This window comes from Zosterops lateralis (assembly GCF_965231275.1).
Source record: "Zosterops lateralis genome assembly, chromosome: 2".
Lineage (NCBI taxonomy): Eukaryota > Metazoa > Chordata > Aves > Passeriformes > Zosteropidae > Zosterops > Zosterops lateralis.
Genome location: NC_139763.1, coordinates 86,894 through 101,131, shown reverse-complemented (window position 1 = coordinate 101,131; position 14,238 = coordinate 86,894). Strand labels below are relative to the sequence as shown.

At 45.9% G+C, this 14,238-nt stretch overlaps 2 long non-coding RNA genes across 2 annotated transcripts; both read left to right on the top strand.

The window, feature by feature from the left end:
* Positions 1-1,181: 1,181 nt before the first annotated feature.
* On the top strand, positions 1,182-1,708 carry LOC310906121. Its single transcript, XR_014589357.1, has 3 exons — positions 1,182-1,260; positions 1,339-1,380; positions 1,633-1,708. It is a non-coding gene; the product is annotated as an uncharacterized lncRNA (long non-coding RNA).
* Positions 1,709-11,716: 10,008 nt separating this feature from the next.
* On the top strand, positions 11,717-12,258 carry LOC310906489. The gene is made up of 2 exons (XR_014589408.1): positions 11,717-11,806; positions 12,096-12,258. It is a non-coding gene; the product is annotated as an uncharacterized lncRNA (long non-coding RNA).
* The last annotated feature ends 1,980 nt before the right edge of the window (positions 12,259-14,238 follow it).

Below are 14,238 nucleotides of genomic sequence, written 5' to 3'. Positions count from 1 at the left end.
GGCTTTTTTTTGCTGGACTTTTGTTTGTGTTTTCTAAAATTGATATGTTTGTGTGGTCAGGGCAGTGGTGTTTCTGGTGCAACTCTGAGCATCCCTTATTGTTTGTGTGTTTCAGGTGGTCACTTGTCTCACACTGAGATTCTCTCACCCAACAGCCCTGCTGAGATCATCCGTGGATGTTTGGTTTTCTTTATGGCATCGGACTGAGACAGCAGGAGTTTCCCAGAGGCAGAGACAGCCTTCCTTGGCCCCTGATGTGGATTCTCATCCCTGGACATCCCAGAGATAAGTGAAGGGCTCAAAGCCACAGAGGGAGTGAAAGTGGGGTGTGGGTTGGGAGTCACCGGGAGGGATTTTTGGGTCAGGTTTGGAGATGGGGATGTCCAAGATGTGACCCCTTTAGGGCACGTGAAGGGAAGGTCTCACAGTGCTGAGGTGTGCAGGGCAGAGCAGTCCCAGGGCACGTCGTGTCACTTGTCTGTTGTGCACTCTGTGTCTTTTGTGTGTTTTGTTTTGTGTGTCTTTTGCCTTAACCTTTCAAGGGGTCTTTTGGAGACCCCAGGCATTGTTCTTAACATCTCCTTGTTCCTTGGCCAGGCACTGATATCATTGAACTTTGACTCAGGTGCTCAGACACACATCAGAATCCATCTCTCTTCACAAGTGTCCAGTCTGATGCCTTTCCAGGTCTTGTTCTGAGCTGTATCCACAGCTGTGCACTGCTGTGATCCATTCAGGTGGATTAGGTCTTGTCAGAATGCAGAGACAGGTAGATGATTCTGACCTTAGGATTCTCAGGCATCCATCTCTGCTTTTCTTGGGATCAGTGATCCCATTGGCATCTTCTTCCTGCAGGGTTCTCTGAGCCTGGTCAGCTCCCCATGGGTCTGACCTCGGTCATCTCATTGCGAGTTCTCTCGGTCCTCAGGGTCATTCTTCTTGCTGAGATATTTCTGTCCCTGTTGTGTCCTCCCTTTTGTCCTGTCCTGTGTCACAGGGGTTGGTGTGTTTGTCCTGGAGCTGCTCTGCCTTGTTGCTCAGTCTGGGTGTAGGGGGAATGGGACAAGTCTTGGGTACTTGTAATTTGTCATGTGGGGTGTAGTTGGCCTGTAGAGGGTATTCCTGGATTGACACAAAGTGTCTGGAGCTGTCGAGTCCTCCTGCAGCACTTTGACTCTTGTCCTGACTTTGTTTCAGATGCAGATGGATTCAATCCATGGCAGAGTGCCCCATCCCGGGTGAGGGGGCTCCCCTGAGAAGGTCAGTCACTGTTTGTGTTTGCAGGGGAGGTGTAAATGGTGGCCATGTTACAGCACTGCTCTTTGTCTTTGTTTTTAGGAGGTAAGGCTGGATCTCTGCAGTCAAGGTGAAGTGGATGAGGTGAGCAGTGATGGTGGACAGAAGCAGTTGCTTTTGCTGAAGTCTCACTTCTGGTTCTACTCTAAGCATTCACTGGTTTTATTTATTTATTTATTTTGGGTGGTTTCCTTGGCAGATGTGCTGGCCCAGGATGCCAGAGGAGGGTAGATGGGTGCAACATCAAGGTTCACTTGTGCTGTGCTTCAGGCAGAGCAGGGAGGTTGCTGTTTCATAGTAACTCAGCATAATTTTTCCTTTTTTGTTTCTTTGCAGGTGCTGCTGCTGCCCCAGGTGTGCCAGGGAATAGAGGGAGTGGGTGCGTTGGCACTTGGGCAGGTGGCCCAGAGGTGAGTGCTGTGCTCAGTGTGTCCCTTTTCCTTTTGCTGGGTTCACTCTGGGCAGCCTCTGGAGTGGGGGGAAGATCTGAGGGGGGGCCGGGACAGGGGTGCAGAGGAGCCCCGGGGGTGACTCTTCTGGAGTGAAATAGTCACATTTTCTGTTCTGTGGTTCCAGGTAGTGTGAGGAGGTGCACAGCTGGAGTTTGGATATGGCAGCACTGAGAGAACGTCTTCAAATCCACGGAGCCAACACGTTCATTTCTGCCCAGGATGGATTTTGTCCACTCATATTCAAAAGTTAAGTTGCTGGGGCTGGTGGTTGGGAGAAGGGAAAAAACCTTTTCAGTGCCAGGAGGCAATTTAAAGTTACCTGAGAGAGGAGAGAGCCCTTGTGGGATGGACCCCTCAGGAGTAAAAACAGTGAGGGTGACACAAAGTGTCTGGAGCTGTCAAGTGATCCTGCAGCACTTTGACTTTTGTCCTGACTTTGTTTCAGATGCAGATGGATTAAATCCATGGCAGAGTGCCCCATCCTATGTGAGGGGGCTCCCCTGAGAAGGTCAGTCACTGTTTGTGTTTGCAGGGGAGTGTAAATGGTGGCCATGTTACAGCACTGCTCTTTGTCTTTATTTTTAGGAGGCAAAGCTGGATCTCTGCAGTCAAGGTGAAGTGTACGAGGTGAGCAGTGATCAGTGGACAGAGGCAGTTACTATTGCTCAAGCCTCACTTGCTGGTGGAACGCTGAGCGTCCAGTGCTGTGTGTTTTAGGTGTTCCACTCACACGATGCCGAGCTCCCCTCACCAGCTGGACCCTGGGAACATTACAGGACTCTGTGGTGAAGCCTTGACCTTCTCCATTTGAAGGGGCCATCCAGGTGGGCTTTGGTAACAGCCGAGGAGTTGAGGTGTGTCAGGGAGGAGGAGGGAGGCTCTGCTCAAGTTTCAGCAGTGCCACATCACCTTGTCTGCTCTTAACCCAGGCACACCCCGCAGTGTTGGTGTCTGAGCAGAGCTGGAGCACAGGGCCCGAGGACCTGGGTGTGCTTAGGAGGTGGTGAGTAGCAGAATTGCTGGTTTTTGGCCAATGTGCTGCTGAGATCACACAGTCACATTTGCTTTCCTTTATTGTAGCTGAGTGTGAGATAACAGCCCAGTGACAGCAGGAATTTCCCTGAGGGAGAGGTGGCCTTTTTTTGTACCTGACGTGGATTTGCATCTCCAGATGTCTAAGAGATAAGTGGAGGGCTGGGAGCCACAGAGGGGATGAAAGTGGGGTGTGGGTTCAGGGGTCACCAGGAGGGGTTTTTAAATCAGGTTTGGAGATGGGGATGTCCAAGATGTGACCCCTTAGGCTGTGTAAAGGGAAAAGTCTCATTTTTGATCCCAGTGCTGAGGTGTGCAGGGCAGAGCAGTCCCAGGGCAAGGTCGTGTCACTTGTCTGTTGTGCGCTCTGTGTCTGTTGTGTTATCCCTTTGAGGGATCTGTTAGAAACCCCAGGCATCATTCTTAGCATCTCCCTGTTCCTGGTGCTGATACCAGGCCAGGCATCAAACCCTTGACTCGGGTGCTCAGACACATCAGGATCCATCTCTCTTCACAACCATCCAGGCTGGTGCCTTATCCATCTCTCTTCACAACCATCCACTCTGATGCCTTTCCAGGTCTTGTTCTGAGCTGTATCCACAGCTGTGCACTGCTGTGATCCATTCTGGCAGATTAGGTCTTCTAAAAGTGCACAGCTGAGTGGAGGATTCTGACCATAGGATTCTCAGGCATCCATCCCTGTGTTTCTTGGGATGAGTGATCTCGTTGGCATCTTCTTCCTGCAGGGTTCTCTGAGCCTGGTCAGCTCCCCATGGGTCTGACCTCGGTCATCTCATTGCGAGTTCTCTCGGCCCTCAGGGTCATTCTTCTTGCTGAGATATTTCTGTCCCTGTTGTGTCCCCCCTTTTGTCCTGTGTCACGGGTGTTGGTGTGTTTGTCCTGGAGCTGCTCTGCCTTGTTGCTCAGTCTGGGTGTAGGGGGAATGGGACAAGTCCTGGGGGCTTGAAATTTGTCATGTGGGGTGTAGTTGGGCTGTAGAGGGTATTCCTAGATTGACATAAATTGTCTGGAGCTGTCAAGTTATCTTGCAGCACTTTGACTTTTGTCCTGACTTCCTTTCAGATGCAGATGGATTAAATCCATGGCAGAGTGCCCCATCCTGGGTGAGGGGGCTCCCCAGGGAAGGTCAGTCACTGTTGATGATGAGAGTCCCATATTTCACATTTATTGGCACTCCAGTGCAGGGCACCTGCATTTACAGCTCCAAACAAGTGAGTCCCTTGGTAACCCCCCCTGGGGAGCAGCTCGAGCCTGCTCTGGGCTGGGCTGGGGGACCAAACACTTGGGGCTGACACAGCTCCACACTGAGGGGGCTTGGGAAAATGCCTGGCTTTGTCCAGGATTTTGTTTTTAACCTTTCTACAAGGCTTTAGTTGTCAACTTGGTAAAAATAAATGCTAAGGACTTCAAACCATGAGGGGCTGGCAAGTTATGCACACCAGTGACAGCTTTTTTGTTTTGTTTTGTTTTTAAATAGCTGTGAGGCTTATATCTTGATTTTCAGACTCTCTTTTTTTGGCTGACTTTTTGTTAAAAATCTTATTTTGAAGTGCCTCAACCAAGGACATCCTGTTTGAAACTTTATCCCTGTTGTTTTTCGTCTTGCAGGTAGTTGGTAAAAAAGGATGGAGCCAGTAGGAAGCAAAGCCCCTGGAAGGCCTCATCCCAGTCCAGCTGTTGTTTTGTGTTCTTTAAAAGATTTTATATTTATTTTTTATTTTTAACTTTTTTTAACATTACTTTTAGTTTTTTTTTTAGATTTTTATTTTATTTCCATGTTTTTATTTTTTGTATTTTTAATTTTTAAAAACTTTTTATTTTTATTCAGTTTTTTTTTAATTTTTATTTTTTCATGTTTTCTTTGTTCCTTTTTTAAATACTATTTCTTACCCAGAGTATGTGGAAGTTTGACCCTAAAGGAGAGAAAAACCAGGAAAAGACTGACATCAAAGAACACTAAATTCATTTGTGCCATGCTTTAATATGAAAAAGATAAAGGATAGCATGAAAAAAGACCAAGCATTCTCTGTTTTCCAGGAGACTCCCATTCTCTGAGCACTGACCACCCTTCTGGTGGACTTCTACACAGAAACCATTAACTTATGTTTTCTTTGGGGTTGTTTTTTTTTTTTTTTTTTGTTTTTTTTTTTTTTCTCCATTCTCTTTCTTACCCTGAGTAGAAAAATGACCTCCATGTCCATTGGATGTCTGGATATAATTGAGAGTGCAGTTAGTAAAAAACCTCTGTATTTTCTGCAAAATTAAAAAACCTGAATGGAGAAAGCTGTGAACACTGTGGTGCCTTTTTTTCTTTTAGGTCTCATTCTCCCCATGCACAGTATTACCAGCAGTAACTTGACGTTGAGGTGTATTTCATTGTTCTTTGTCTTTATTTTTAGGAGATAACATATGATATTGGCACTCCAGGTGAAGCAGACAGGGTGAGTGTTGACTGGTGGATGGAAGCAGTTGTTGCTCAGGTCTCAATTTCTGGTGCAACTCTAAGCATACACTGTTGAGTTTTTTTGGGTTTTTTTTTTTAAGGTGGTCCACTTGCAAGGTGTTCCAGTCCTGGATCCCAGCAGCTTGGTGGGTACAAGTTTAAGATATACATGTTTCAGAGTTCTGTCAGACTGGAGCAATTGTGTTTTCACAGTAACTCAGCCTGCTTTTTGCCTTGTTTCTTTGTGGGAGCTGCTGCGGCCCTACGCATACCAGGGAAGAGGGGCAAGCAGGTGAGTTGACATTTTGACAGGATGACTCAGGTGAGCGGTGTGTAACAGCACGCTAAATATGTGCCTTTTCCTTTTGCAGGTACCCTCCGGGCAGCCTCAGGAGTCAAATGATGATCTGAGGTGAGCCGGGGTAGCGGTGCAGGGGAGGCCTGGGGATTACTTTTTCTGTCAGGCAATTGTCACATTTTCTGTTTTGTTGTCTTAGGTACCATGAGGTGCAGAGCCCAAGACTGGATATGGCAGCACTGAAGTGGATGTGTTCTTTTCCATTGAAGATGGATTTTTGTCCGCTCATCTTGTGAAAGATAAGTGTTTGGGCTGGTGTTTGGGTGAAGGGGAAAAAGCTTTGCAAAAGGAGGCAATTCAAAGTCAGCTTAGAGGAGAGGGCCCTAGTGGGACGGGCCCCTCGGAAGTAACGGGAGAGGGTTTCACCTCGGCCTCACCGGAGGCTTTGCCGGGCAGGGCAGTTCCGCGTCCTCGCGTGTTTTGCGCCGTCATCTGTCTTTGAGTCTCAACATCCTCGTGGACGTTTTTACCCGAGGAGGTCGCCTTCGGGTCCAGAGCTATCGCCACGGTCCCCCGGCAGTCATCGCTTCCTTCTCTTGGCCTACCCAGCTTCTCAAGCATCGTATTAACAACTTAGGCGCTAGTTCTTGTAAGGAGTTCCGTTTCATCATCACGTGCTATTGCCTTAAAGCTTTCTTTCTTTTGGTGTCATCAGCCTGTGGCTCATCTTGTGCTAGGAGTCTTGGGTCCATAAGGTGAAGCTGCCTGGCAGTTTCAAGTTGTGTCTGCTGTGTTGTCTGCGTCTGCATTGTGTTGTTTGTGTCCCTTGTCTTCTGTGTGATAGGCCTTTGTTACATCCAGACGCTTTATCTGCATCATTCCGGCCCACATCGGCCGTATTCTCCTCGCGTACTTTCCCGGATCATCCTTATTCCGGCCTCGTTACATTTTGACTTTTTGAGGCCGGCACACGGACACTTGAGCGTTTTCATCCGTTTTCATTCTCAGCTTCGGTAGCGCCGCCTTTTCAGATGCCATTCTCTTGGACTTTTATAGGGAGGGTATTAGATTCCCCTCACGTGCCTGCAGTATCTTTCAGAGTTATCTGAAGTCAGCACTTGTATTCTACCTGTCTCTGCTCACGTTGTATGTGCCAATGTTGAATGCGCCAATATTGCGTCTCTCAGTGTCGGCTTATATTGTGTGTGCCTACATTGTATCTGAGTCTATTGCATCTCACTATGTTGGTTTATATTGTATGTGCCTACATTGTATCTGAATATGTTGTATGTGACTATGCTGGCTTATGCTGTATCCTATTGTATGTGTCTATGTTGTATCAGGCTATCTTATGCCACTTATGTGTGAGCTGCCCTGCCCTGGCACGTAGTCTTAGTGAGGTAGAACAGTTGTAAAACTTCACAGTTCACCTCTTTTCTGTGGAGTTTTGGGCATAGGAGATATGGGCCTGGAGTGGGGATAACTTGCTGTCAGATAAGCCCTTGTTGACCACCTCTTGTTGTCTTCCAGGTCCCTGAGGAGGATTAGCATCTCTGTGCTTGCTGATGCTACAAGTTTCCTGGAATCTACCATGTACGCTGAAGAGTGACTGTGTGTATATGAGAGTTGTCTGTGTTTGCTTGTGTTTGCCTGTGTGTGTGCTGACTGGTTTGACTGGTTCTAACCTTGTGTGCGTGACTTTTGCCTTTCAGGTTTTTCAACACATTTTAAATTTAGAATAAAAAATCCCCAGCTGGGGGGGTTTTTTTAATTTTCCCCCCCGGCTGGGTTTTTTTTTCCTCGGTCCCGGCCGGTCTGCGAGGCGATGTTCATCGCCAAAGTTTGGGTGCCGACGGCCTAGGGACCGGGGTTTTCGTCAGGCAGGCCGGTTTGTGTTGAGGCTCCCGGGAACCACGTTCCCGAGGAGTGCTGCGAGTGTGTGTTGATGATTGGGGGTTGTTGGGAGGTGCTTTGAGGTGAGAGCGAGGGTGGGTTTGTGTGCAAGCTGAAGGAGGTGCGTGTGGTGGATGACTGTTCTATTTTACATCTGCTGCTTTTGTTTTGCATTTCCTGTACCAATAAAATGAGATATAATGGATGTTTCAGAAGCAGAAAAACTGTTCTATTGTCTCAATGTGTATTTGGCTTGTGGTTCCCTGTATTGTTCCGTATTTGCATTTGCTGCCGTGTTTCCATGTTTTGCTCTGTACGAAGCTGTACTTTTATCAGCGTGTCTATGGGTTGTATCTGTACTTGCATTTGTATATGTTGTTTCCATGTGTTTTGCTGAAGTGTAAATAAAAATGTTCATTCAATAGTAGTTGAATCCACCTTAATTAAGATTCCCTCCTGCCCCCTCTGCCCCCCTTTGGCTCCTGTCTTCATTTGGTGTCATTGAGTCATTTTCTCTCACTCTATTTCTTGCTTTCCTTCACTCTATTTCCCTACTTCCAGGTAAGTCTATTTATTTTCCTCTCTATATCTTCATGCTATTTCCTTTTCTCTCTCACTCTGCTTCTTTCTCTCTTAACTCTTTATTTTCCTCTGTTGTTCTATTTCTAGCTGTTTCTCTTTTGCTTTCATTCTGTGTTTCTCTCTAGCTCTGTTTCTCTTTCCCTGTGTTTCGCTGTAACTCTATTTCAGTGTAACTCTGTTTCTCTTTCAGTCTCTGTCTGTTTCTCTGTTTCTCTCACGCTCACTCTGTCTCAGTTTCACTCTAATGCTGTTTCTCTTTTACTTCCACTCTAACAACTCTGTTTCTCTCCAAGTCTCTCTTTCGCTCTAACTCACTGTGTTTCTCTGTTGCTCTGACTCTTTTTTGCTTTGTTTCTCTGTCTGTTTCGCTCTCTCTCTCTGTTTTTTCTCTGTTTCTCTCTTTCTCTTTCTTTGTAATTTAAAGTTAGAAATAAAGTTTAACTTTATTTCTAACTCTGGTGCAGTGGTAGGAATTTTCATGCGGCCAGGGAACAAATACTAAAAAAAACTTTAAATAAATAAAAATATTTGGTCCCTGGCCGCATGAAAATTCCTACCACTGCACCAGACTTATTATTTTTACTCTTTTTAATTTATATATACACCCTATAGCCCCCCTATACACAGGGTATACATAATGTATGCCCCCCTAATTAGTCCTCCAGCTGGGAGCAGCTGATTATAGATGACTGCTTAATCACCACACCCCCCACTCCCACCTGGACCACTAATGACCCAATTAGCCAGTTGAATAATTAATCACCCTATGCAAATAACCTAATTAATTACCTACACATATGCAAATCACTCAATTAATTATGCTGGTGATCTAATTAAATATTCAAACCACCCAATTAATTATGCAGGGTTACATTTACATATAGGGTTACATGTGGGGTTGATTTTAGGGTTCAGAATGCATTACGGTCAAAGGTCAGGGGGTCAGGGTCAAAGGCCGGGGGTCAGGGGGTCATAGGTTAAAGGTTGTAAGTCAGGGGTTATAGTTCAAAGGTCATATGTCAGGGGTCAAGGGTCAAAGGTCAGGGGGTCAAAGGTCATAGGTCAAGGGTCAGGGGTCAAGGGTCATAGGTCAAAGGTCAGGGGTCAAAGGTCATAGGTCATAGGCCAGAGGTCAGGGGTCATAGGTCAGGGGTCATAGGCCAAAGGTCATAGGTCAAAGGTCACGGGTCATAGGTCAAAGGTCACGGGTCATAGGTCAAAGGTCAAAGGTCAGGGGTCAAAGGTCAAAGGTCAAAGGTCATAGGTCAAAGGTCATAGGTCAAGGGTCATAGGTCAAAGGTCAGGGGTCAAAGGTCATAGGTCATAGGCCAGAGGTCAGGGGTCATAGGTCAGGGGTCATAGGTCAAAGGTCAGAGGTCAGGGGGTCAAAGGTCATGGGTCAAAGGTCAAAGGTCATAGGTCAAAGGTCACAGGTCAAAGGTCAAAGGGCATAGGTCAAAGGTCAAAGGTCAGGGGTCATAGGTCAAAGGTCAGGGGTCATAGGTCAAAGGTCAGGGGCCATAGGTCAGAGGTCAGGGGTCAAAGGTCATAGGTCAAGGGTCAAAGGTCAGGGGTCATAGGTCAAAGGTCAAAGGTCAGGGGTCATAGGTCAAAGGTCATAGGTCATAGGTCATGGGTCAAAGGTAAAAGGTCAGGGGACATAGGTCAGAGGTCAAAGGTCAAGAGGCCATAGGTCAGGGGTCAAGGTTCAGGGGTCAAAGGTCAGGGGCCAGGGGTCAGGAGTCAGGGGGTCAAGGGTCAGGGGGTCAGGGGGTCAAGGGTCAGGGGGTCAGGGGGTCAAGGGTCAGGGTAGCGGGTTAGGTGTTAGGGTTAGGGGTTAGGGGATAGCAATAAAACTAAGTAGACATTTTATTTTATAACTCTCTGAACCTCCTTGTTTATTACCCAAGAAATCTAAAACTAAGCAAACAAAAAAACCCCCAAAACAAAGCCCCCACAAACAATCCCCCCAAAAGCACGCAGAAAGAGAAAATTATTTCATTTTATATTATTATTTTTAAATTATTTTTATATTATTTATTAGAATAAAGATTAAGTGTTTACCCCTTAGAAAACCAGTCTTTCAATTCTAATTAACTCTGGTTTTGATCTGTTAGGTTAATGAAGTCATATAGTTTAAAATATCAAGAAATAAATGCTACCAAAAAAAATAAAAATACAAAAAAATAAATATATACATAACAAAAAGACAACTATAACATCTAAGAATAATATCTTTAGTTACACTATTATTACATGTTCCATATATTATAGTATGTAAAATATACCTAATAAAATGAACATGATATAATAAACAAATTTTAATAATATAAACAGGTAGATTATATAAATAGATAAATTATACTAGATAAATACATGAGATAATAGAAATATCTTAATAAGAATTAGAAGAAATATGGAAATATAGCATAAAATTTAGGCTATTTTTGTTTTGGCTTGGTTGATGGCAGGGTTCTCGTAGTTGTTGTGGTTGGGGGTCTTTTGGGGCCTTTATTTTCGGGGATGTTTGGAAGGGGAATTTTGGCCACGTTCTTTTCTGCCTCCTCTCCCTGCGGCAGCGCTGCCACCGTGTGGACACAGAGCGGTACTGCAGCCCCCCCTCACTGGCACCGGGCTCTGAACTGTGAGGCAATGCTGCCATCGTGTGGATAAATTTTGGTACTGCAGCTCTCCCCCGTGCCCGTAGCAGCCCCGGGCTGTGAACTGTAAGGCAATGCTGCCATCTCGTGGATAAAAAGCGGTACTGCAGCTCTCCGCCGTAGCAGCCCCGGGCTGTGAGCTCACGGGCACTTTTGCCGCCCGAGGACCGAAAGATCGTGGCCAAAAAGGCGAGAAAAAATGCGAGGACCCCCGGACACGTGGCAGCCGGCTCCCTGCGCGCGACCTGGACCACGGAGCCGCCCGACAGTGATTTTTCCGCGGCGTACGCAGGTGCGTGGGCACGGGATGAGGGCTGAGCGGCGCCAGGGCAGTGTTCGGGCAGGCGATGTGGTCAGGCGCCTGTGCGAGCAGCCGAGGGGGACATTTGGGGGGGATGCCACAACCAAGATGGCGGCGCAACTCGCGGCGCTTGACCTTCTAAAGATGGCGGCCAAAAGGGCGGGAAACAGAGAGGACCTGTGGTGTGTCTATCTTAGTGCCTGCATAAAAATCCCCACCACGGCGCCGCCCGGGGACAATTTTCTGCGGCGTTTCCAGGTGTAGGGACACGCGCTGTGGGTTCAGCCGCGCCGCGGGCGGGTTCAGGGTAGACATTTTAGTCAGGCGCCTGTTGTATACACTGATGGGGTCCTTAAGTGTGCCACAACCAAGATGGCGGCGCGGTTCGCTGCGCCTGACCTTCTAAAGATGGCGGCGGGGAGGGGTGAAAGTGACGTAAGTCGTGGCGTCACCGAACACAGCCAGGGAGGGACGAAAATGACCGAGTGTTGCCGAACAGCCGAGAATAGCCGACGGCTGACGGAAATCGCCGAACAGCCGAACCCAGCCGAGTTTCCCCGAACAGCTGAACCCAGCCGGCTTTCCCCGAACGTCGTCCCCCTCAGCCGAACCGAACGAGCCGGGGGCAGTTCCGGGGCAGTTCCGGGCCGGTGTCCGCCGTCACTGCCGCTTCCTCGGCGGGCCATTCAAGGCGGTGTCGGGGCCGCTGCCGATCCCCCGGCGGGCGGGCGGGCGGGACACGCTGGCGCTGTGCCCGGAGCTGCAGCACTCGCTGTCGCCGCTGGAGCCGTGCCGGGCGCTCCCGGGGAAGGCAGCGAGGAGAAACCGGTAAATTAGAATTAATGTAGAGGGGACAGAGCAGGCACAGGTGCAGCTGTGATGGATAACGAGGGGCCGGTTCCAGCCGGGGGCGGTTTAAAAGGGGAGCATCAGCTCAATTCGATATCGAGCTGTGAAGAATGAGGAATTTATCCTGAGTTCTGGCCGTGGTTCATGACGAGACTGCAGGAGCATTTGGGTTTGGAGCATTTCCTCGGGGGACGACAAGGGACAAACTTCTATGCTAAACAGATAAGCCACTTTGGGTTTATTGGGGGAATGTTTTTTTTCTTTTCAGCTTCGTCTCACCAATCCCTCCCCGGTGCTCCCAGAAGAAAAAGGAGTTATGGAGACAAAAGGAGTTCAAATTGATTGGAGAAACTCCTCTTCTGTTGTTGTCAGTGTCTGAAGTGGAGGAATTTTCTTTTCAGCTGGAATTTTAATAAATAATGATGTTTCTATGTGGCTTTTATTCAATATTATGTACTTAGGGGATATGTAGTATTTTGCGTGACTTCTTGGAGTATTATTTATTATACATAATCAGGTTTTTGAGTGAGGATAACTTTATGGGTGGGTTTGTTTGTATTTGAGGTAGAATTAATCTTAGTAGCTCTTCTTGAGAGACTTCTGAAATGTGTTATTGGGGTTTTGTGTGTTGTGTGGAGGGATTCAGGTTGGGTAGAGCTGGGTTTTTTCTGTTTGGTGGTTTTTAATGATTTATTGTGTGGCTTTATTCTGTTTGTAGACGGTGTGATGAGACATGTGGTGTATTTATTTCGTGTTTGGTTTCATAGTTCACATGGTCAGAGTATTTTTGAACTGAGTTTGGTTTTGAATTGTTTTTGGGGGATATTGTGTTTTTCCAGGGTTTGTTTTCTAAGGTTTACAGTGGTGTAATTGGCTGTGGTGTGAGGTATAGGGGAGGTTTTTATTTATTTAGTGGTGGCTTTTATCATGGTGAGCATCTAGTGTTTGTTTTAGTGGGTTTGAGACAGTGTGATGTAGTTCATTTTTTAGGGTTTCTTAATATTTATGATGACATTATTGTTTGTGGTGTTGTAGGGGTTTGTTTATTTAGCCTGCTTGATTAGAGTGTATGTTTTATAGTTTTGGATAATTTAGGAGATATTGTTTGTAGTCAAATGGATATTTTGGTTTTGTGTGTATTTATAGGTGGTTTGTTTGTTTTGATGGTTTTGAGGAATTAAGAGTTCATTGAGTTAGGAATAATTGGTTTTGGTGCTGTTAATTTAAGTATATTTGTGCTACTTTTATTTCTATGGATTGAATTGTTTGTTGTTGTGGTTTCGGGTAAACCTGAGAGGAAACTTTTGGATGGATTTTTTTTTTTAGAGAGTAAACCAAAATGGTCTCTCTTTTAAATTGGTTTGTGAAAGAATTTCTTTAGGAAGAAATGGAAAAAACTATTTATTTAACAAACAAAGTGGTCATAAGCATAAAGAATAAATAACAAAAAATAATAAAACACTTTGTTTTCCTGAAGGGAGATGGTAAATTCAGAAAGCCCTTGCTGTGGCTGTAGCTCATCTCCTTTGGTCTCTTATCCGCTGTTCTGGTGTTGATAAAATGCTGAGGTCCAGGCCCCGTGGCTGCAGGTGCACCTCTCGGTGCTTCTCTGGGTTTTTCAGTCTGCAGCAGGTTTAATGAACCCAAAGAAAAAGGGGAAATATTCAGTGCAGGGAACTTCTCTGCCCTAAAACTAACTAAGAGCAAAGGAGATCTGTGTGCTGCAGTCTGGCTGTGCTTGGGCTGAACACACTGGACAGGGAATGCACAGGAGTGAACACTGTTTTCTTAAAACAGGCTGCGTGCTTTTTCTTTCCTTGCTTTGCTCTCAAAATCAATCTGAAAGGTACTGAAGGCGTTTTTGAAGTAGTTATTTTGAATTTTTGAGGGTTTTTGGTGTTTAAATTATTTATTTTGGAGGAAGTTTGTTTGAAGTTTTTGCTTAGTTATAATGAAATTATTTTATTTTTAATTAGAAGTTTTATTGCAGTTAAAGGTAGAGGCTTTTTTTGTTCTGTTAGTAATAGATAATAGGCTTTGATTTGGTATGTAGTGATGGGATTGGTGTATATGGTCTACATGTGTGGACTAAGGATTTAAAAGTCTGTGGTTTTGACGTACTAGGTTAATAAATTTCTATAGGTCAAGGAATATAGGTTTTCTACTTTTTATGTGGTTAGAGGCAGGTATTTCAGTTGGGGGTGTTCTGGGTGTATATTTCAGAGGTTTTTTGAGGAGAATGGAGATGGGGTTATTTTTATTATATTTGGAAAATGGACTAGGAGTTATAAGAGTTGGCCTTTTTTTTAATGGACTTTTGTTTGTGTTTTGTTTTCTGAAATGGATATATTTGTGTGGTCAGGGCAGTGGTGTTTCTGGTGCAGCTCTGAGCATCCCTTATTGTTTGTGTG